This window comes from Cyprinus carpio, chromosome B13 (assembly GCF_018340385.1).
Source record: "Cyprinus carpio isolate SPL01 chromosome B13, ASM1834038v1, whole genome shotgun sequence".
Classification (NCBI taxonomy): domain Eukaryota; kingdom Metazoa; phylum Chordata; class Actinopteri; order Cypriniformes; family Cyprinidae; genus Cyprinus; species Cyprinus carpio.
The window spans coordinates 5,595,333-5,618,225 of NC_056609.1; the positions used below are offsets into that span (position 1 = coordinate 5,595,333).

Below are 22,893 nucleotides of genomic sequence, written 5' to 3' on the forward strand. Positions count from 1 at the left end.
CATTAGGGCCAGTTCACATTGCCACAAAAACTATTTTAAAAAACATGCTTATTTTGTTTTGTTTGAACTGTGTTGAGCCTGTTGGAGTATGGTGGTGTGAATTGGCTTTTAGGTGCTTTGTAAACAAAAAAAGGTATAATATATACATAATATATACATATACAGTACAGACCAAAAGTTTGGAAACATTACTATTTTTAATGGTTTTGAAAGAAGTTTCTTCTGCTCATCAAGCCTGCATTTATTTGATCAAAAATACAGAAAAAACAGTAATATTGTGATATATTATTACAATTTAAAATAATTGTTTTTAAATTTATTATACTTTAAATGATAATTTATTTCTGTGATGCAAAACTGAATTTTTAGGATCATTATCACATGATCCTTTAGAAATCATTCTAATATGATGATTCATTATCAAAGTTGGAAACAGTTCTGCTTAATATTTTTTCAGAACGTGATACTTTTTTAGGATACTTTTGATGAATAAAAAGTAAAAAAAAAAAAAAGTATGTTTTTAAAATATAAATATTTTGTAATAACAATATACACTACTGGTCAGTAATTTGGGGTCAGTATTTTTTTTTTTTTAATAAAATCAATACTTTTATTCAGCAAGGATGTGTTAAATTGATAAAGTGATAGTAAATAAAATATATTATTAGAATATATATTAGAATTTTTTATTTTATTTTTTTTAATAAATGCAGTTCTTTTTAACCTTTTATTCATCAAATATATTAGACAGCAGAACTGTTTCCAGCACTCATAATAAATCAGAATATTAGAATGATTTCTAAATGATCATGTGATAGACTGGATGTTACATGTGACACTGAAGGCTGGAGTAATGATGCTGAAAATTCAGCTTTGCATCACAGGAATGATTTTTTTTTTTTTTAAGTATATTCAAATAGAAAACTATTATTTTAAGTTGTAATAATATTTCACAATATTACTGTTTTTTTTCGGTATTTTTGGTCTGTACTGTATGTATAATATATAGTTTAAGCAATTAACATTAAATTCTTAAATCTTATGTAATTCTTACTTTCTCTATTCTTGCAATATTCAAGTATTCATGTCCCTGAGTAATATCTGCATCCACCGAAGTCTGAAGAGAAAACAATATGCTAGTAGACAGCAATCCATATGAGAGAGAGGTCTGGTGTAGAGGGTGGATCTGGAACTGACTTCTGTACAGTTTGTCACATCTCTTGATTATCTGTCTTCACAAACTGCCCTGAAATACAATTCAAACTTTAACAATGATTGTTATAAATGTAACGTAAGGCTCTTACATTCATAATGCTCATATTGGCCTCTACAGCTCATTTTGGAAATATAGTTAATATCAGTAATACGCAGCATGCACAATACAAGGAAATGGACAGTAACACATACATACACAGAGGTATGATATCTATATCAATAAGATTGATTCCAAGCTATATAATTAAATCTACTGTGTGATTAAAATGAGTGGGCCCAGTGACATTTTGCTTGACTCCAAAACAGTTTAATATGTCAGTAAACACAAGTCCTAATGCATCATTTGTATTATCAACGTGAATGTTAAAATCTCCGACAATTAGCGCTTTATCAATGGTAACCAATAGGTCTGAGAGGAAATCTGCAAAATTCTGTATACGGCGCTGGTGGTCTATACACAGTAGCCTGTGGGGGTTTGACGAGATCTCGTGGCTAGAGATCTCGCGAGATCCGATGTGTCTCGCGAGAAGGTGACGATATCCTTGTGCAGACCTTTCAGGTATATTTGCATTACACTGGCCCTTTCACCAGTGGTATGTAATGTAAGGTATGTAAGATATTATGTTCACATCAGGCAAGTGGCCGCATGATAAGCGGGAAAATTATGCAGAGAAGTCTTTATCCAGTCATAAAAACAGAATTCACAGTTTAACGCGGAATGTCACGGAATTTCTCAAATTTTGAATTAACCAAAAGTAGGTCATTACACTTGAATCAAATCATGATATGGACTAGTATCTGTAAATATAAAGCCGATAAAGTCTATTTAAATAGGAATCCTGCTTGTTCTGCCTGTCTGTGATAATGAATTGCGCAGGCGCGTGGTTCACACACACACACACACACACACACAAAGCGTGCATGATGCTAGCAGTGATTTCAGCATCTGCCGTCTCACTAAATGAGGACGTAAACACATGAAGAACATCTCCAGAATTGCTCTGAGAGTCACTTCATGCGCATTTTACCATTTGATTTGAGTAAAACTAACGTCATATTACATACACAGAACTGTAAAGGTATTCAGGGCAACCCGTAAAAATAAAAGTCCGGTTTGAAATAACGACAATAGAATGTACACAGCCTACTACTACTACTACTACTAAAATGAAACAAACATTTTAAAGTAATTATCACACAACATTTCTTCCATGTTTTAATTTTAATTGTAAATTCCATTTGTTTGCCAAAAAATAAAGCTTAATTTTCAATAATTAAATTATGAATGATGAAATTAATGTTTTATGCCTTAACTTGATAACCAGAAAAATGTAAATACAAAACACAGAATTTCTGAGAAAGAAAATTCATAAGGCTACTTTAAGAAAAAATAAAATTAATAAATTAAGTTGTGTTATGCATTCAAATAGTTAGACATGCTAAAACACAGAATTTGGTAACAATAATTAAAAAAATATATATGGTGAGAAAAAAAAAACATTTCATAGGGCCCTAAACATGTATTTTTTTGTTAAACTTAATAAATTAATGTATATACTATTAAAAAGGAGTTGAGAAATTAAATGGGGAATTTTTTTTTTTTTATTAAAGTGGAAATCAGTTTACTAAATAAAAAAAACTTGACTGACTGCTACATTAAAGGGATATTATTTGTGTTGTTTATTATTTATTTTTATGTATACTTTATAATTTTGTGCAATTACTTCCCTGTCAGTTGAGTTTGTGGCAAAATCGTTTGCAGTGTTTACATGTTGTTTATACCTGCATAAAATTTATTAAAATAGATGTTTAATTTCATAAAGTACAATTTGATTTCAAAATGCACCTACATTTTTTTGCATTTTGTGTTTTTCAGTTGAATAAAAGACAAATTTTACTTGTATATTTCATCACTGAGGATTTCTTAAAAAAAAAAAAAAAGTTTAAAAATCTCGTCTCGTCTCGTTCTCGTGAATAGTGTTTGGTCTCGTGGGATAAGTGTCTCGTCACACCCATAGTAGCCAGACCAAGAGATACGATAGATTTCTTTTGCATATCTGACAGTGTAACATTAAGCAAAAGTATTTCGAATGATTTAAACCTGTATCCTGTTTTCTGGGTAACATTGCGAATATCACTATATATTGTTACAACACCTCCACCTCGACCAGTCTGATGGGGCTCATGCTTATAACAGTGGTTTTAGCCAGGTTTTAGTCAAGCAGAGTACATCAAAACTATTATCTGTGATCATTTCATTTACAATAACTGCTTTGGGTGCGAGTGATCTAATGATTTTGAGCCCAAACTTTAATATTTTTTGTTTGTTTGTTTATTAATTTAGCATTTTTCTGGTTTAAATCACAATCTGATTTTTCTAGAGCCTGAATAAAATTTATATTTTGACCTCACTATTCGGGGAACAGACCAGTGTGAATTTTTTCAACGATGACTAAGATGAGACGTTGACGAGCTAAAACTAATATATGATGATAAAAACTATGAGAAAATTTATGCCGCATGTTCGTTAATAAGACTAGATGGGACTATAATATTATTTCAGGTCTACCGGATATTCAAAATACAGTCGGACTTGTAACCCAAAAAGGTTGCGGGTTCAAGTCTCATACCGGCAGGGATTGTAGGTGGGGGGAGTGAATGTACAGCGCTTTCTCCCACCTTCAATACCATGACTGAGGTGCTCTTGACCAAGGCACTGAACCCCCAACTGCAAAAAATGGCTGCTCACTGCTCCATGTGTGTGTTCACTGCTGTGTGTGTGTACTTTGGATGGGATAAATGCAGAGCACTAATTCCGAGTATGGGTCACCATACTTGGCCACATGTCTCATCACTTTTTAATCATTTTCCTAATAAAGTACCTATCCGAGTCATTAACGTTAACCAACAAAAGATGTTAAATATGTAAAGTGAACCTACTGTATCTTAAAAATGAGTTTAATTTGTATCTCTTTCGTATTTGTATTGTCGTATTCTGCTTCTTTCAAAAAATATAAATTATATTATATATGAACAACTATCATTTTTTATAAGTTGCTCCCTTTTCACTACTGTTAAAAGAATAGTTCACCCAAAAATGAAAATTGTCAACATTTATTCAAGTTTTTTCCAAATTCAATCCTTGATTCAAATTTCTCGTAATCTAAATTGATTTGGTCTAAAGAGAGAAGAATTTTTACTTAATAATTACTATTTTTGTTTGAGGACTACATATAAAATAGCTACCAAAATAAATGCTGGTAACTGCAGTTTGACTAAAAGTAATGACTAAAAGTTGCAATGAATTTTCATCGACTAAAACTAGACTAAAACTATGAAAGACTCAAATGACTAAAATGTGACTAAGTCTTTTAAGCATTTCCGTCTCAAGATAAAGACTAATGCTAAATCAAAAATGCCTGTCAAAATTAACACTGGAACAGACACAGTCTTTATTGATTGGACAGCACAAGTACTATTTAAGTGGGTAGAACAAAAGCCATCATAGCAGTTATTTGAGAATTGGCTTACTAGTCATATGGAGCGTAGAGTCCTGGAGATGTTGTCCGAGAGAAGTTCTGCTCCGACTCTGCTGGGGTGCAGGCCATCAGCACTAAAAAGCCTAGGACGCTCCCAGAACAGATTCCAAATGTTAACAAAAAGCAGTTTCTGTTCTTTACACCATGACAATAACCATTCATTTAAAGCAAAAAGTCTACTGAACCTTTCGTGTCCTCATCTATACATGGTGAAGCGGTCCTGACATGATCATCGTGCAGGCGATATGCTGCGCACCGTCTCGATCAGGCTCCTGAAGTCCCTCTTTAGTGTCTGCGTCTGCCGCAGCTTGGTGTCATTAACCCCGGCGTGAAGCACGACCGCTCCGATGCTCTCTTCACCCTTAAGGATCATGGGTATCTGTGCAGAAATATCAAGAACACGAGCACCAGGGAAACAGTGAGTGTGCACATAACCTTCAGCTAACATAGCATGAACGTATACTTACCCCGGACTTATGAGCATCAACCCCTGAATGTTTCCAGCACGGCTCTCCGCTCTCTCAGCTGAGCCTGCTTCCCCACGAGGTCAAGGATCTGCTTCTCCACAGCCTCCAACTCCTTATTAGAAATAAACAAACTAGAGAATAGGGGAAATGCAGAAAAGAAAAATATTAATATGGAAAACATACAAAAAAATCTTAAGATACCAGAATTCACATTTTTAGATTTTACAGATGCATGATGATATATTGTAAAAAAATAAATATGAAGTTATTTAATAAGCTTTCTCGAATCACCTGTGTTTTCTAAATCTCTGTCAGCAGCTCCCATTAGAAATTTTCTTGGAACTTCCCCTCTGTTTTAGAGGGTTTTTTAGACACTCCTGAAATCACAGTAAAATTTATATCAATATTTGTTTACAATGAAAAATCAAAACGTGTTTGAAACAGTGGTTTGAAATAGTTTCAGCCCATTTTAGACTGCATGCAAGTGACGTCACTGATAGACTCTACAGTGCAGACTTTTAGGTTAAATTACTTAGCTTACTTCCATTTATCTATTGACAAATTATCAGCAAAAACATTTACAAAGCTATCAAAACCGCTCCTTTTCTCATAAGATGTCATTAAAAGCCCAAACTTTCATTAATAAGAGCTCAAATCTAGTATGCTATAATTATGTTTCTACGCTAGCGTAATATTTGCTAGCAGACATTTCACATTTCAGATAATTAAGGAAAGATACCATAATCACAGAGGTATAAATATTAACAAAAGTACTTAAAGTAAACTGTGGATAATATTAACATATGTTACTTAAGCAATCTGTCGCAGTTTTTGAACTTTTCTTTGGTATAACTGACGAGAAACAGAGAAAATGTCAGAAACCTCTCCTCTCCACCAGCTGATGTGTCCGGGGTTGCCATGGTAACTCTCAAGGCTAGTAGGCTAATAAAAACAATGATATTAAAAAAGGGTTTTCAAGACTTTTGTTTTTACTTTGTTTTATACATTTTATCAACCTGTTTATTTATTATAAATTGTAAGACTCACCTCAGAAAGCTAATTATCCTGTCAGACACAGTTGAAGTGAAAAGTCCTCCTGATACAGTATCTGCGGCAGATGAGATTGTGTAGCCAGTCTGTGTCATTATTTCACGTTCATAACTCCTTACGAAATAGAAAGTTTCACAACTCCGAAAAATGTATTTCCTTTCTTGTCTGTGCGCAGTGTGTGTCACGTCACTATACAGGTGCTGGTCACATAATTAGAATATCATCAAAAAGTTGATTTATTTCACTAATTCCATTCAAAAAGTAATGAATGAATATCAGAAAATAATGTGCACCATCCTACAAGGCTTAAAAGGCATACAGTGCTACCTTGATGATGTAATCTTTTTTTGCTCCACACAACAGGAGCATAATGAAAATCTGAAAGATGTCTTGCAGAAAATACACCAGTCAGAACTGAAACTGAATGTTGAAAAATGTCATCGTAAACTGACTAAAAAGGTGAGCGTGGATATTGTGGGACCTTTTTACTTAGCTCCACATTACTGCAGATATGCAATAACTCTAGATTACTACAGCAAGTGGCCGGAGGTTGCTTTCTGTGCAAAAGCGGATACAAATGCTGTTATCACAATGCTCACCTCAATTTTCAGTCAAGAAGGAAACCCTTGTGAACTTGTGTCCGACAATGGGAGCCAGTTTGTGTCACGTGAATTCTCAGAATTCTTACTGAAAAAAGGAATACGACACATCAAGTCCTCAGTGTATTATCCTCGATCTAATGGCAAAGTGGAAAGATTTAACAGAGTGTTAAAAGATTGCTTACAAACAGCTACGCTCCAGGGACAGTCAACAGAACAACAGAAATCCTTCCTCAGATCGCAAAGCGTGAATGATTCTTTTTTTTGTCCATTTTCCTTTCAAGATTAAAAAAAATACTTTGAAGGTGCATCATTCTGGTCAAGACGCCTGTAACGCCTAGCCAGCAGAGGGAGCCCTCGTCTGAGTATTGACTGTGTTCCGCTCTCCCTACTTCTCTGGTTACTCCCTGTTTGTGTGGTATTTAGCAGGGCCAGGCTAACAAGCCAGTGCGAAGTATTGCCAGTCTACCTGCCTTACTGAGCATTCTTATTCCATTTTTTTGACTATCTTGTGTATGACCATTGCCTGCCTTTTTCCCCGTTTACACTTTTGGATTTTCCCTAGCATAGTTGTTTGGATTGGACTGCCTTTCTGGTTACGAACTTTGACTGTCTCACGTTATTGCTATCTGCCTACTGTTTTTGTGTAGTCTACCAAGGATTATATTAAACTACTGCACATGGATCCTAACTCGGCTTCCACCTCATTACATAATACTTCGCCTCCAATGGATCCAGTGGAAGTTTCTAATCTGTAAACGACATTCGCTTATCAGAGCGATATTCTCAAGGGATATCAGGAACAGCTGAGTAATCTGCGAGCTGCTAACGACTATCTTACGCAGTATATCTGATCGCTGCCATCTGCTATGCCTAAGAAGGTAAGCTTTGCTTTACCCGATAAATTCGACGGTACAGCTGAGCAGTGTAAAGGATTTCTCCAGAAGGTAGAAATTTTTTTTTAAGCACCAAGAAGATGATTTTGAGTCTGATGACAAGAAATGTGCTTTCCTCATGACACTGCTGACAGATAAAGCAATCAAGTTGGCCGCGGCGGTCTGGGAAACGGATAGTTTGTTTCAAAGATCATACGCATACTTTATTCAACAATTCAGAGACGTGTTTGAACATCCACCAGAGGGGAAGGAATGTCTCGACACAACTTCTGCAGATGTCATCTGTTTCCTGTGGTCTTGTCCCGGTGGTCGTCTGAGACAAGGTCTTTACAGGGGATCTGTCTCTGGGGCTCTAGTCCTGGTCTCCGCTGTCTTTCGGCGCTGTAGAGTTCCTTTCTAGGTGTTGATCCACCATTTGGGCTGGATACATACTGGATCCGGGTGACTGCAGTGACCCTCTGACTTGGATACAGACTGGATCTGGTGGCTACGGTGACCTCGGAATAAGAGAGAAACAGACTAATATGAGCATAGATGCCATTCTTCTAACGATGTAGCAAGTATATCGGGTGTTATGGGAAGTGTTCCCGGTTCCGGTTTACCTAATTAATGCAGCCTAAAAATCATTTAACGGATTTGGATATTAGAAGTGTATTAGTATGTTATGTGTAAGTCAGGTTAAAGAGATGGGTCTTTAATCTAGATTTGAACTGCAAGAGTGTGTCTGCCTCCCGAACAATGTTAGGTAGGTTATTCCAGAGTTTGGGCACTAAATAGGAGAAGGATTTGCCGCCAGCAGTTGACTTTGATATTCTAGGTATTATCAAATTGCCAGAGTTTTGAGAACGGAGCGGACGTGGAGGACTGTAATGTAACAAGAGCTCGTTCAAATACTGAGGTGCTAAACCATTCAGGGCTTTATAAGTAATAAGCAAGATTTTAAAATCTATACGATGTTTTGACAGGGAGCCAGTGCAGTGTTGACAGGACCGGGCTAATATGATTATACTTCCTGGTTCTAGTAAGAACTCTAGCTGCTGCATTTTGGACTAACTGGGAGTTTGTTTACTAAGCGTGCAGAACAACAACCCAAGAGAGCATTACAATAGTCTAACCTTGAGGTTATAAACGCATGGATTAACATTTCTGCATTTGACATTGAGAGCATAGGCCGTAATTTAGATATATTTTTGAGATGGAAAAATGCAGTTTTACAAATGCTAGAAACGTGGCTTTCTAAGGAAAGGTTGCTATCAAATAGCACACCTAGGTTCCTAACTGATGACGAAGAATTGACAGAGCAGCCATCAAGGCTTAGACAGCGTGCTAGGTCATTACATGAAGAGCTTTTAGGCCCTATAATTAACACCTCTGTTTTTTCAGAATTTAGCAGTAATTACTCGTCATCCAGTTTTTTATATCGACTAGGCATTCTATAGTTTTTCAAATTGGTATGTTTCGCCGGGCCACGAAGAAATATAGAGCTGAGTATCATCAGCAAAACAGTGAAAGGTAACACCGTGTTTCCTGATGATATCTCCCAAGGGTAACATGTAAAGCGTGAAGAGTAACGGCCCTAGTACTGAGCCTTGCGGTACTCCATACTGCACTTGTGAACGATATGATACCTCTTCATTCACTGCTACGAATTGATGGCGGTCATATAAGTACGATTTAAACCATGCTAATACACTTCCATTAATGCCAACAAAGTGTTCTAGTCTATGCAAAAGAATAGTGTGGTCAATAGTGTCGAACGCAGCACTAAGATCCAATAGCACCAATAGAGAGATACAACCATGATCAGATGATAAGAGCAGGTCAAGGACAGTTTCACAACCACACCCATTCTCAAACATCTAGATCCCAACTTGCCGCGAAGTTGACGCTTCAGATAGTGGAATTGGTGCCGTACTCTCTCAACTCCATGGACAGCCAGGGAAGGTCCACCCATGTGCCTACTTCTCAAGAAAACTCACTGATGCTGAACACATCTATGATGTGGGCAATAAAGAACTCCTATCCATGAAAGCTGCCATAGAGGAATGGAGACACTGGCTGGAGGGTTCCACTCACCCATTCCAGGTAATCACTGATCATAAGAATCTTGAATACATCAAGAGTGCCAAGAGATTAAATCCTCGTCAAGCATGCTGGTCACTTTTCTTCACAAGATTTCAATTTACTGTAATTTACCGACCAGGTAGTAAGAACAGTAAGGCCGATGCCCTGTCCAGACGACATGATCTTCCCCAAATAGAATCCAAACCAGAATCTATCCTACCCCCATCAGTTATCATTGCACCAGTAACTTGGGAACTGATGGATGAGATCCAAAGAGAACAATAGAATGAACCAGCACGTGGATGCTGACCCCAACGTCGAGAATCAAGAGCCACCTCCACCGCTGGACATTGATGGATCTCCTGCATATGCGGTAAAGGAGTTGTTGGACTCCAGGAGGAGAGGGGGTCAGCTTTAATATCTGGTGGACTGGGAGGGGTACGGACCTGAGGAGAGATCTTGGGTAGCCACCCATGACATCTTGGATCCTTCACTCATTGAAGACTTCCATCGAGCCAGACCCGATTGTCCAGCACCACGGCAAAGGGGACGTCCTCGTCGAGCAGCAGGAGTTGCTCCTGGAGGGGGGGATTCTGGAACGCCTAGCCAGCAGAGGGAGCCCTCGCCTGAATATTGACATATTGACAGTGTTCCGCTCTCTCTGCTTCTCTGGTTACTTCCTGTTTGTGTGGTATTTAGCAGGGCCAGGCTAACAAGCCGGTGCGAAGTATTGCTAGTCTACCTGCCTTACTGAGCGTTCTTATTCCATTGTTTTGTCTATCTTGTGTATGACCATTGCCTGCCTTTTTCCCCATTTATGTTTTTGGATTTTCCCTAGCATAGTTGTTTGGATTGGACTGCCTTTCTGGTTACGAACTTTGACTGTCTCACGTTATTGCTATCTGCCTACTGTTTTTGTTTTGTCTACCAAGGATTATATTAAACTACTGCACATGGATCCTTACTCGGCTTCCACCTCATTACAAAGACTTACAAATTTTGACCGGACCAAAGCCCCCTGTGTTTTAACCCCAAATAATTCTGCCAATTGATTCATTTTTTTTTTCTTTTTTTTTTTAGAAAGAATTTTCAAAAAAAAACTTTGTTTTGATTCTGCCTATTCCTGTATCTTAATTATGTCAGTCTCTAAGTCTTTCAATGACTGATTTAAAACTTTGGTGCTGTTATGAGCATACTGCTGACAATACTGTTTAAACTGTATTTTTCCAAAATCCCACCATTTTTGTACTGATTGAAAAGATGCTTTTTTTGTTCTGTAATCAGCCCAAAATAATTTAAAAGTGCGTATAAAATCCTTATTATAGGGCTGGACAATATATCGAACGATATGATCATGCGCATCTCGTCAGTAAAGTCGGTTCCATGATTACCGGTAAATCCCCATCACCTGCTTTCAAATGGAGCTGAAGTTAATACACAGAGCCGTAGTTCACTTACAAGCTACGCTATATCGAGTTCATTATCAAAGGCGATTCATCTTCAATAATGAACTCGATATAGCGTAGCTTCTCAGTGAACTACGGCTCTGTGTATTAACTGCAGCTCAATTTGAAAGCAGGTGATGGGGATTTATTGCTAATCATGTAACCGGCTTTACTGACGAGATGCACATGATCATATCGTTCAATATATTGTCCAGCCCTACCTTATTATCTAACAAAGTTAAATTAAAATATCAATAAGCACTTTTAGGCTTGACAGAATTCAAGATAAAAGAACATTGTACCATGCAATGGTCTGAAACACCAACAGAAAAAAATACAATTTAAAAAAAAAAAAAAAAAATACCAGCATGATGCTTAAACACATAAAATCTATCCAATCTTGCCAGAGATAAAACATTATCACATGCATGTGACCAAGTATATTGTTTCTTATCCTCATGAAAAAAAACCTCCATACATCAGTTAACTCATGCTTATTAATTATTTGAATGAGACGTTTTCTTGAAAGCATATGGGGTTCAGTATGATTTCTGTCACAATTACTTGTAAAACAGAACATAGTTTATCTAAAAACAACATTCTATTAATGGTTGAGTTGGGGACATACACACAAATAAAAACAAAATTATAATTCTCCACTTGTGCTCTCACTTTTAAAAATCTTCCCTTCAAAAACTCCTCAACTTGGTACAAGATCAGATTAATGTTTTTTGCAAACAAAATTGCTACTCCTCCACTTAATGTGGTATTGTGGCTAAGAAAATATAACCCTTCCCATTCCTTCATTCAGTCATTTACATTGTTCACATCACTATGCGTTTCTTGAATCAAAGTAACATCTATTTTTTTCTGCTTAATTTCATACAGCTCAGGTCTTTTTCTATAATCTCTAGCACCATTAACATTCAAGTAGGCAATCTGCACTTCCGCCATACTGAAATAAATAAACAACCAAAAAAACACAAGCAAACCCAAAATACTAATATTCTTAATCCTCATTTTCATTTAAATCTATATCAACCTTCCTCACAATCTTTTTCAAACTGTAAACCTCCTTGTTTGAAAGGCACCCTTCTGCTATTAGACTTTTGGCTTTGTCATAAAACTGCTTTAGATCAGGGAAACATTCCTTTACAATCACACCTCTTTTGTTTTTTTGTGATGCTAAGAAAATGTTTTATGTCCTCAGCATCATAGCTTCTGCTTATACCTTCAGTCTGCGACAACACTATACTTGAATAAGACATTTCAGGCTCTTTCTTTTCTTCAAACTCTTCTCCTTTTTTAAAACACTTTGCACTACTGATCTTTTCCACATTTTTCCTTTTTGACAGTACTTTGAACATCTTATTTTCTGCTTCTATCTCAGACACATCTTCTTCCCTTACGTTTTCTACATCACTGTTCAACAATCCAGTTTCTGCATTTAGAGAAGTTTCTGAAGTATCCCTACCCTTACCAAAAAGTAGTATACTTCAAGTTTATTTTATTAAGTATACTGTCACGGGCTGAAGAATCACACGACAGGGTTTAATGCAAAAGTGAAGCCCCGGAGGGTGTATTTATTGACAGGTGCTTTGATTTGTGCTGAATCCTGTGGTGTCCAGTGCTCGTCCTCGGTGCCACGTGATCCTGTTTGCCGGCCGGCTGAGTGCAAGGGGACTTGGTGTTCCGGTGCTCGGGTGGCGGTCTGGTCGATCCGCAGCTTTCTGGAGGGACAAGAGACACAACGTTAGTTTCAGTCATCTGAAGATCCTCTCCTCCTTGTGTCACCTTCAGGCGCAGCGTTTATATAGTCCTCTCCTCATCCGCTTCAGCTGGGACCGATCAGCCCGCTGTGATTGCGTGCAGGTGAATCTCCCTCGTTGCCAGGGCGACGCTGATAGGTGCCCAGGACACGGCTCACACTCCCCCCCCCTAAGCGTCGTTCTGGCTCCTCGGGCGAGGGGGGAGGTGGGGGCTGGGTGAGGAAGAGTACCTGACAGACCTGCGAAAGCTGTCCACAGGCGGGAGAGTCCATCCGCATTGGCGTTGGCGGTTCCAGCTCGATGTCGCACATCAAAGTGGAAGTCCTGGAGCGCCAGGAACCACCGGGTCACCCGGGCATTGGTGTCCTTAGCCCGGGCCATCCACTGTAACGGGGCATGATCGGTGTAGAGAGTGAATTTCCGTCCCAGTAGGTAGTATTTCAGCTCCAGGACTGCCCACTTGACGGCCAGCGCCTCCTTCTCCACTGCCGTGTATCGTTGTTCCGTTGTGGACAGCTTTCGGCTGATGTAGACCACTTGGTGCTCCTCATCGTCTTGCACTTGGGACAGGACGGCTCCCAACCCGGTGTTGGATGCGTCTGTCTGTAATAAGAAGGGACAGTTAAAGTCGGGCGCGCGCAACACTGGCTCAGACGTGAGCGCTGCCTTTATCCTCCTGAACGCTTCCTCTTCAGGGGCTCCCCACTTTACCTTCTCCGGCTGTCCCTTCTTAGTGATGTCTGTCAGGGCCGTCGCTAGGGAGGAGAAGTTTGGTATAAAACATCTGTAGTACCCAGCCAACCCCAAGAAGGCCAGTACCTGTTTCTTGGTGGAGGGCCTCGGGGCCGAGAGAATGGCTGTCACTTTCCTCTGTTGCGGACGGATCAGGCCCCGGCCCACCTGGAAACCGAGGTATTGTGCTTCAGGTAGGGCGAGGTGGCATTTCTTGGGGTTGGCGGTGAGCCCTGCCCGCCGCAGCTCAAGAAGCACCCTCCGGAGCCGCTCCAGATGGTCCTCCCAGGTCTCCGAGTGGATGACGACATCGTCGATGTAGGCTGCGGCGTAAGCTTGATGGGGTCTCAGCACGATGTCCATCATCCTCTGGAAGGTAGCCGGAGCCCCGTGCAGCCCGAAGGGGAGAACCCGGTACTGCCAGTGGGGGTGGAGAAGGCGGTCTTCGGTTTGGCGGTCTCTGTTAACGGTACCTGCCAATAGCCCTTGGTGAGATCGAGCGTGGATATGAACCGGGCTCTCCCCAGCCGCTCCAGCAGCTCATCAACACGGGGCATCGGGTATCCGTCGAACTCGGAGACCTCGTTTAGGCGGCGGAAGTCGTTACAGAACCGGAGGGTGCCGTCCGGTTTTGGGACCATGACTATGGGACTGGACCAGGGACTGCGGGAGGGCTCGATGACCCCTAGCTTCAGCATCTCTCGTACCTCCCCTTCGACTGCGTGTCGCCGGGCCTCCGGGATTCGATAGGGCCGCTGTCGCACAATGGTCCGTTGTGGGGTACGGACGTCATGCTGCAGTAGGTTGGTCCGCCCGGGCCGTGGGGAGAACACATCAGAGAACTGACCGACCAGATGTTGAAGCTCTGTCTTCTGGGCGGCCGACAGGTGGGGGCTGACGTCAACAACCACGGGTGAGTAGGCGGCTAGGGCCGCCACCTGAGTCCTCGTCCCCTCCCAGCGATTCAGGAGATTGATGTGGTACAGTTGGCTTTCCTTCCGGCGCCCCGGCTGGCGTACTCTGTAAGTCACGGGCCCCACCTTCTCCGCGACGATGTACGGGCCTTGCCATTTGGCGAGGAATTTACATGCTGCTGTTGGGACGAGGACTAGGACGTAATCCCCTGGCTGGAATTCCCGTGGTTGGGCCGCCCTGTCGTATCGTCGACGTTGAGCTTCTTGGGCGGCCGCCAGGTGCTCCCGGACGCGGGGCATGACGCGGTCGATCCTCTCCCTCATCTCCCTCACGTGCTCGATCGTGGTTCGATGGGCGGTCGGCTGCTGCTCCCAGGCCTCTCGGGCGACATCGAGCAGGCCACGGGGCTGCCGCCCAAACAGGAGCTCGAATGGTGTGAATCCTGTGGAGGCCTGGGGGACTTACCGGATGCCGAAGAGGACGTACGGCAGCATTTGATCCCAATCCCGTCGGTCGTCCGCCGACCTGCTGACTGTGCGCTGGGTGCCCTCTGGTACACCCTCCGGGGAAATGGCGGTGCTCGCTCCCCAGCCTCTCGTCGCATCGTCATCTCCGCTAGCTCAACGGCCTCGACGAGCTCTCCCACGGTGCGGTAGGGCGCACAAATACCGGTCCACGACGACACGTTCGGCCACTTGGGCGGCACTGGGGCTCCCGGCACGTTCGGCTGCTTGGGCGCGGGCTGGCAACCGACTATTATACTCCCAGGCTCGGAACAATTGGGCCGCGGCGATGGGAGACAAACCCACACGCCCCAGTATTTCCTTCAGTAGTTCATCATAGGATTCCTTTTGGCGGGCTGGCATGGAAAAGTAGGCCTGTTGGGGTTCCCCGGTTAACAACGGTACCAGTATCCGTGCCCACTCTTCCCGGGGCCAGTCCTCTCAAGCGGCGATGGTTTCAAACATTCCCAGATAATGCTCTATATCGTCGTGGACGGTCATCTTTGGCAGGAGCTGGGTGGCTTGCGTGCGGGGGTCCGGCAGCAGGGCCCGCTGAGCGGCCGTGAAGCGGAGAGCGGCGACCTCACGCTCTGTTTCGCCCTGTCGAGTGGCCATGTGCTCGACGATCTGCTGCTGTCGAATGCTTATTTCCGTCAGGTGCTTGAGAAGCTCTTCCATAGCTGGGGAGGGAGTCACCGCCTGACGAGAAAGCAGAGGGGGGAAAAAAAACAACAACTTGGTGAACCAGGACAATCGTGTGAGTCGGTGATCCTTCAGTAATCTGCCCGCATTCTCCACCAGTGTCACGGGCTGAAGAATCACACGACAGGGTTTAGTGCAAAAGTGAAGCCCCGGAGGGTGTATTTATTGACAGGTGCTTTGATTTGTGCTGAATCCTGTGGTGTCCAGTGCTCGTCCCTCGGTGCCACGTGATCCTGTTTGCCGGCCGGCTGAGTGCAAGGTGACTTGGTGTCCGGTGCTCGGGTGGCGGGCTGGTCGATCCACAGCTTTCTGGAGGGACAAGAGACACAACGTTAGTTTCAGTCATCTGAAGATCCTCTCCTCCTTGTGTCACCTTCAGGCGCAGCGTTTATAGTCCTCTCCTCATCCGCTTCAGCTGGGACCGATCAGCCCGCTGTGATTGCGTGCAGGTGAATCTCCCTCGTTGCCAGGGCGACGCTAATAGGTGCCCAGGACACGGCTTACAATACTTAAGTAAAGTTCAAGTATATTTTGAATTTTTGTAAGTATAAGTCAAGTATACTTAATTGTCATTATAAATATATATCTTAGAAGTACATAAAGCCCATTTCTGAGAAGTACCATAAAAAGTAAACTAAAAGTATACTTTCCTATTTTTTAGTTTAAAATAAGTATACTAATAGCACACTTGAATAAACTTCTTTTTCGTAAGGGTAGCTTCACTCATTGATTCCGTTGAGGACGATCCAGCTTCCACAGGCCCCATGATAGATGTTCCTTCCCCAGCAGGTATATCCGCGGTCAGCACTGCATCGGCCAGACCGACCTCAGACGATTTTACAGTGAGCCTATCTTCCTCATTTGCAGCACTATCCTTATTACCTCCAGCTGCGTTACTCTTGTCAGGGCATGAACGGATTAAGTGGCCTGATTTATTGCATCCGAAGCATTTCATTTTGTCAGTAAACACTACATATTCAAAATCGTCCACACGGAAATTTAGTGCCAAGTCCAGTTCAGCGTCGTCTTTGATTATCATAAAAGCAAATCTCCTAAATGAAAAAATATGTTTCAATAAAGGAGACTCGCACCCGATTGCAATCTTTTTAATCGGTGAAACCAACTTTCCATAATGTGAAAGCACCTGCATCACAATATTATCACTAAGGAAAGGGGGGATATTCAATATTGTGACTCTCTTTGATGGTAACATGAGAGGCAAAACAGATGTAAGTATTTCATCAATGATTATACTTTGCGCAACCACCTCATTTGCTCTTTCTGCCGTATTCAAAAAAAAATCATGGTCGTGTTATTCATTCTGGATGCAGAGAGAATATTTTGATGGCCAACAACTTCTCCTACACCCAGACAGCACACGGATACTATCTTGACTCTGTGACGCAATGTGAGGGAATCAAGCCCATTATCACCCTGAGCAAACAAAACACACACAAGATAAATATTAAATCAAATAAACAAACTTAGACGTTAAAAAAAATTAAATAAAATTTACATTTACGCATTTAGCAGACGCTTTTATCCAAAGTAACTTACAGTGCATTCAGGCTAACATTTTTTGACCTAACATGTGTTCCCTGGGAATCAAACCCACTACATTTTGCGCTGTTAACGCAATGCTCTACCATTGAGCCACAGGAACACACAAAAAAGCAAATACACGCTCTCACACGCACTCCACAAACGCCCATGCATGCGCAAAGAGAGAGAGATTAGATCAGTTTATCATTATGGCAGTTATTGACTCAGGAATGGGAGTGAAGTGTTCAGAAAAGTCAGGGGGGAAACGTCCTTTTCGCGATATACTTGTCCATCTATGTATAATTTGTCCACTGTAATGATTGCTCTTTTTCCTTCATTTATTTTGTTTTCATATTGGTAAAAGTTGCTTTCAATGTTCAAGAATGTCCTTTGGGTATTGTTAATTTAGGGCCATAGTTTGTGCCTTTAAGTTGTCTGCCTTGCTTTTGAACCAGTTCTGTGTGTTTATAGTGTTCAAATTTTGCGATGATTGGTCGTGGTTGGTTGTTGTTTTGAGATCTGATACGGTGAACACGGTGAAAGGTGGTGATCTCTTCAGTTTTGGCTGGTAATTTGAGTTGTTTAATCATAAAGTCTTTGACTGATTTCGCGGGGTCATCTGGAGTTTGTTCATGGATGACTGTGAAAACTAAACTGTCCCTCGTGCTGCGCATTTGCAAGTCCAAAATGTTTTCTTTCATGGTTTTGTTTTCTGCAACAACAGAAGTGAGTCAGTGAACTGAATCCTTTAAAAAGTTATTTTCTTTAGTGAGAGTGTCTATATGTCCTTGGCTGAATTCTAAGCTGTGCCACAATTTCTGGAATTCCTTGTGTATAACTTCAAAATGATATTTGTGCATTTTTCTAAATGATATGTAAATCTTTCTGTTACCATTCGTTCCATTGTTTTCTCTAGTTGTAAAGTTAGTGCTACGCCCATAGTGTATACGTCTATAGTGTTACGCCCATGGACTGTTTTGTGTTTGTTTTCCTCCCCCATGTGCTCCATGTCCTAGTTTTCTCCCGTGTTTCCTTGTGTCCATATTTGGTTCTTCATCTTCCTGTTCCCATTGAGTTACATTTGTTTCAGCTGTGTCGTTGCCCACTGCAAAAAAAAAAAATTAACTGACCCCGCTATTGTTGGGTTAATAACTTAGTACTCAGAAGCTAGATTGTTAACGGTATTTATTGAATGAACTAGGGCTGTGCGATATGAAAAAAAAAAAAAAAAAACCTATCATGATTTCTTTGATCAATTTTGCGATTTTGACACACACAGATATGCTTTACAGTCATAAATGCATTCAGGATGAATTTGAAACATATTTCCAAAAGAAAACCAATTAGAGCTTTATCAAAAAGTTGTAACGTCTCTAGAACAGACACAAGTCAAAATAATCACTATAGTAAAGGTGTAACAAAATTTCTAGACTTATGGCAAAAAATATAAATAAATAAATCCTCAGTCCAGGGACTTTTTTGCCATACATTGTTTACAGAGCTCATTAATTGTAGCGGTGTCGCAGGTGTTGAAATAGATTTGTTATACATTATACAGGTTCACACGTACTCCGTCAGCAGTGCGTAAATAGTATGTGTATTCGGTGCAGAAGCAGCAGCGAGAGCGCATTATTGTAACGCGAAAGCACATTAAATTAATGCACGAGCGCGTATCTATCCGCTCGCACGCAGATTTCCTCTGCTCTGTCACAAAACCAGACGCGTGTGCTCCGATACATGCTGCTCTCGCTCGGAGAGAGTGCGCGCACTTAAAACATGTCTCCTCTCACTTAAACTGCGTCCTGTGCACTCTCTCTATGCTCATGTGCTAGATATTATTTTAGCATGTTTTTATTTCTAGCCTTTTACCGCGTGCAGTGTGAACGCTCTGATCCGTTAACATGGGTTCGGAAAAAAGGCGCATCACAGACAGTGTGTGTGAACCTGGATTTAAGTTTCGGGTGATTGTGTGTTTGTTGGGCTGCTCAGCGCATTGGGAAACGTCTTGTTCGTGACCAGCTGTGAATAATGTGTGTAACACGTTGATAGAATTATAAAAAACATTGTATTGCCTTGTTTGGTTTGGTTATGTGAGGGAGTAAGAAATAATGGGTTATTAATATATTGGGAACAGGTGCTGAACGCTCCTCTCGCGAGAGGAAATCCGTCGAGGAGCTGCTCGAGGTGGTTACTCGCGCGGTGGACAGGCTGCAGCTTGACTGGCCACGCGACCAAGAGACCCCCAAACATAGTAAGCTGGAGGATAGGTTTCTGTCGGGTGGTAGGAGAGAGAGACCGCAACATCAGTCATTCCCCTTTTTCGAGGACCTCCATGATGAACTGTCGAAGTCATGGAGCAAACCATATACTTCCCGAATCTTTGTGCCCTCGACGTTGACTTATCGTGGATGCAAAGTCACGGGGGTATTCGGAGATGCCTCGGGTTGAAGCGTCGCTTGCGAGCTATCTCTCGCCTGAATCTGCATCCTCGGTGAAGAAACCTACTCTCCCCACTAAACCTTGTAGAATTACATCATCGCTAGTGGGGTAAAGCTTATCAAGTGCAGGTCAGGCTGGTGCTGCGCTGCACACTATGGCAGTGTTACAGGCATACCAGGCTGACCTATTGAAGGACTTGAGTGTGGGCAGTACAATCGACGAGGAAGCATTCGCTGAGCTTCGTCGGGCCACAGATTTGTCTCTCCGGGCGACCAAGCAGATGGCTCGTGCCATTGGCCGGTCGATGTCAGCTTTAGTCAGCACGGAGAGGCATCTGTGGCTTAATTTGACGGGCATTAAAGAGAAGGAACGTTTGTTTCTTTTAGACTCTACTATCTCTCCATCTGGCCTGTTTGGCGATTCGGTTAATACGGTCGTCGACAGGTTTAGGGAAGTAAAGAAACATGAAGAAGAGTTCGTTCAGTTTCTCCCTCGCCGCACTCAAGGGGAGGGGCCATCAGCCACCCAGCCTCGCCCCGGTCCTTCAAAAACCAGGGAGGTTTAAAAAGCAGAGCGTGGCAGACCGTGCTCCCCCTCGTAGGGATTGGGGACAGGTTCGCCGTGCTCAGCAACCTCCCAAGCCAGACCTCAGGACTTTTATTAATAAGAAGAAGAAGTCCTGATGCCATGGCGCCCGTGCTGGTGGGGGTAGTCCCTCACGGGGTGGTGCGCGCTCGAGAGCTTTTCGCCCCGCCCCGTTACCCTCACAAAACCCCTCCATCCCCGCCGCTTCTTGTGCCTCGGGGGTCGGGGGTTTCCAGCGAGATATTAGATGTTCCAGTGCTTCCTGCCATCATTCTGGACACGGAACATCTAACATCCCCTCAAAAGGAAGTATTGAAATTGGTACCACTCTCAGAGAGTCTGGCAGTGTGGAAACTTCTGCCAGGCATTTCTGCATGGGTGTTGAGCACAGTACGGATAGGATACAGGATCCAATTTATTCGTCATCCTCCACGTTTCAACGGCGTGGTTTCCACTTCCGTGAAACCGGAGCTGATGCAGGTACTGTCTCAAGAGCTACAAACTCTTCTGGGCAAAGAGGCCATAGAACATGTTCCTCTTCCACAGAGAGAGTCGGGCTATTACAGCAGATACTTCCTAGTTCCCAAAAAGGGTGGGGGAGTGCGTCCAATCTTGGATCTTCGAGGCTTAAACCGTACAATCAGAGCACTCAAGTTCAAGATGTTAACCGTCAAGACGGTCGTGTCGCAAATTCGGCATCGCGATTGGTTTTATCACGATCGATCTGAAGGACGCATATTTTCATATAGAGATTTTGCCACAACACAGGAAATTCCTGAGGTTCGCTTTCGGGGGCGAAGCATACCAGTTTCGGGTTCTTCCTTTCGGCCTAGCCTTATCACCCCGCACGTACACAAAATGCATGGATGCAGCGCTGGCTCCATTACGACTCCAGGGCATTCGCATTTTGAATTATATCAACGATTGGCTGATACTAGCGCAATCGCGAGAGATGGCGCTACAACACAGGGACATCGTGTTAGCTCATCTAGTTTCTCTGGGGTTGAGACTCAACACCGAGAAGAGTGTTCTCTGTCCGGCCCAGAGAACGACTTATCTCGGGATCGTTTGGGATTCGATCACGATGCGGGCACAACTGTCTCCCGCTCGGATCGAGACCATTCAGCAGACCATGAGCAAGGTCAGGCTAGGCCAGGATCTCACTGTTCGTCAGTATCAAAAGATGTTAGGTTTCATGGCTTCAGCATCCACGGTGATTCCTTTGGGGCTGTTACACATGAGACCGTTTCAGTTGTGGCTAAAAGCCAGAGGATTTCATCCGAGAGCCAATCCTCAAAGGCAAATAAAAGTGACGTGCCGCGGGCTTCGTACACTATCTCTGTGGCTCAGACCCTGGTTCCTTGCCTTGGGTCCCACTCTAGGGGCACCGTGTCGTCGCAGACTGCTAACGACAGATGCCTCCCTGTTGGGCTGGGGAGCAGTCTTGGATGGCCACCCAGCTCAAGGGGAATGGGGGGGTCATCAGCTCGATTGGCACATCAATTGCCTCGAGCTGATGGCCGTATTTCTGGCTCTGAAATATTTCCTCCATCATTTGAGAGACTGTCATGTTCTAGTACGGGTGGACAGCACAGCAACAGTCTCGTATATAAATCACCAGGGGGGTCTGCGCTCACGCAATCTGAACAAGATAGCGAGGCAGATTTTTCTTTGGGCCCATGACAAGCTCCTGTCACTCAGGGCAGTTTACATTCCGGGGCGTTTGAATGTGGGAGTGGATTTACTGTCCAGACAGACACTTCCGACAGGGGAATGGAAACTCCACCCAGAGGTAGTGAAACAGATTTGGGAAAAATTTTATGAAGCAGAGGTGGACCTCTTCGCCTCCCATCAGACAGCGCGCAATGTCCCCTCTACTTCTCTCTGAGTCACCCAGCCCCCCTGGGTCTGGATGCGATGGCGCACACATGGCCCAGAATGCGCCTGTATGCGTTTCCTCCAGTTTCTCTGCTCCCGGGAGTCCTAGCCAGAGTTCGCCAACAAGGGTCTTGCCTCTTGCTGATAGCGCCACGTTGGCCGAACAGGGTATGGTTTTCGGAGATAATATCCATCCTCGACGGCTCGCCATGGGGGATTCCGGAGAGGAGGGACCTTCTGTCTCAGGCAGGGGGTACGATATTCCATCCCAGGCCCGACCTGTGGAATCTTCATGTTTGGCCCCTGAAGGGTACCAGCTGAGGAACACAGGGCTGTCGCGGGTGTTATTGATACCATCCTTAGTGCTAGGGCTTCCTCCACCAGACAGAGTTATGCCAGTAAATGGGGTGTCTTTGACAGGTGGTGTGTGGTACACAATGTAGATCCAGTCAACTGCCATATTGCTTCAGTTCTGGACTTTATGCAAGAGAAATTGTCAACAGGCACATGCCCTGCTACTCTTAAGGTTTATGTGGCCGCTTCTTTCGGCTTG

At 42.8% G+C, this 22,893-nt stretch overlaps 1 long non-coding RNA gene across 2 annotated transcripts; it reads right to left on the reverse strand.

The window, feature by feature from the left end:
- Positions 1-980: 980 nt before the first annotated feature.
- On the reverse strand, positions 981-6,449 carry LOC109049297. 2 transcript variants are annotated; one of them, XR_006156202.1, is made up of 4 exons: positions 6,269-6,449; positions 6,032-6,163; positions 4,747-5,352; positions 981-1,246 (listed from the first exon to the last, which is right to left on the reverse strand). It is a non-coding gene; the product is annotated as an uncharacterized LOC109049297 (long non-coding RNA). The 2 variants fall into 2 exon arrangements; XR_006156203.1 differs by lacking the exons at positions 6,032-6,163; positions 6,269-6,449 and adding an exon at positions 5,513-5,606.
- Between the last annotated feature and the right edge of the window lie 16,444 nt (positions 6,450-22,893).